A 2,193-nucleotide genomic window follows, 5' to 3' on the forward strand; every position below is an offset into this window, starting at 1 on the left:
GCCAAATGAGCACTCTTTTGTAATTTCGCAAACCTTGTTTCTTTTATTGTTTGCCCCCATTCTATCTTCAATGCTTTGAAAGGGTATTGGGCTATGTAGTTTTTCTATTGTTTTCAATAAAATCTTTCTTTTGAAGCAAAAAAAATATTTAAAAAAATAAATAAATAAAACCCCATTTAAAGCTTATGGCAATCAGCTTGTGGTTTTAATTGTGAGCTCAAACAAGGAATTCTCTATCTTTATCCTTTTTCACAATCATAACTAACACCATTTTTTTTATAACTTAATCTAACACAATTTCTATAAGCCTAAGAGTTATTATCATACTAATTGTGCGTTTGGATAATGCTGAAAAGCACTATCCTGCGTCTGCCTTTTTTTTTTTTTTTTGGGAGAAACGCATTTCAACAAAACCAATGCACTTCCAGTGGGTCTCGTGCACTATTCATGGGACCCACAAACCTTTTTTTTCATCACAACTTTCATTAAAAATTGGTCTCACGACACTATTCACACATTTAAAAATTATTTTGTTACAGTGTTTTCAGTTTTCAGTTTTTAATTTTTAGCAAAATAAACAGTATCCAAACACACCCTAAAAGACTAGGGATTCATGTGTGTGTGTGTGTGTGAGAGAGAGAGAGAGAGAGAGAGAGAGAGTTGGAGCTAAATGGGAATAAAAGCTATAAATTCTTTTATTATTTAACTGTTATTTAACAATAAAGAATAGTATTGCTAACATGCCATAATGCCATTGGATATCTATTTGACTTATTCTCTGTTTCAAGCTCCATTTTGTTGATATTTTTTCCCCAGTGGATGTTACACTTACATGATAAAATGCTTGAAGTACATGATAATTGAACATCAACAATTTGGTTCTTTTTGGTTTGTAAAATGAATCATGTTTCCATTGTAGTTTGTTATGCTTGGTATTTGTTTCAGGCACAAGAGAATGTGGTATGTGCTTCTAATACTCCATTATTTTGGTTTTGTCACGTAGGATAACAAAACAATCACAGCAGGGGCGTAGTTTCATCCATCCTTACTATAGGGGCTATACTTTTGGATGGTAGTAGAGTCTTATACTATTATGTAATGATCATACTAAGAATGTACTCATTAGATTTTTAATAATTTGATATGCTATAATATTATGTGATGCAGAGTCTAGATATAAATTTTGTAACACACACACATATTTCTTTATCGGTATTCAAAATTTTAGTGGTAACTCCAAAACGATACGCTAGTAATGAAATATTTCATTCCAATAGATAAATCAAAATGAGGTTTCAAATGGTATTAAAATTGTAATTTTCTTGTTCATTTTTAGTTTAATATTCTATGGGTGATTGGGGGTTTGGTTGATCTTGGGTATTGATACTCATTTGACATAATTTATGCTTTTTGTTTGGGCATGCATGTAGATGCATGATGGTCAAACAAATAAATCTAGGCAAGAAATCAATGACACAAATGATATAGTTGAGGTGGCAAGATTGAGGATAGTAATCATGAGGAAGATGGGGCTGATTTTGCAATTCTTAGAAGTTTCGGGAAATGTGTGAAATTTTGGAACTTTAAGGGCCTTTTTTATAATTTTTGAAAAAAATTGAGGTTGAGTGAAATTCTGGAAAAGTTTAAGGGTTGAAATGTAATTTTACAAAATTTTGTGGTAAATGTGTAATTTGGAAAAGTTTTAGGGTCAAGATATAATTTTGGAAAAGATTAGGGTTATGATGTAATTTTGAGAAAGTTTTGGGTCAAAATATAATTTTAAAAAAGTCTAAGGTTACAATGCATGTTTGGGAATGTTTTGGGTTTAGTGTAATTTTGTGAAAGTTGGAGGGTCAAAATGTGATTTTTGGGAGTTTTGGGTTGAAAATTAATTTTTGGAGCTTGGGGTTAATATGTAAATTCGGAATAGTTTTGCGATTTAAATGTAATTTTGAGAAAGTGTGGCGTAATTTGCTTGATTTTTGTGAAGTGGTAGTTGGTGGGGTTTAGTTAATTTTGGGTTTTTTTGTTTTATTTTAAGACCGGGCTTTGTTTTGAATTTAGGTTGGGTTTGGTTTTAAAATGTGAGTGGAATGAAGCTTGTTTATTTGAATTGGGCTTGAGAGGGGTTGGACTGAGACCGATTGTGAGTGAGTAATGCTTGCCGTGTCTTTTTATTTATGTGGGTTTAAA

Source organism: Quercus robur, chromosome 4 (assembly GCF_932294415.1).
Source record: "Quercus robur chromosome 4, dhQueRobu3.1, whole genome shotgun sequence".
Classification (NCBI taxonomy): Eukaryota; Viridiplantae; Streptophyta; class Magnoliopsida; order Fagales; family Fagaceae; genus Quercus; species Quercus robur.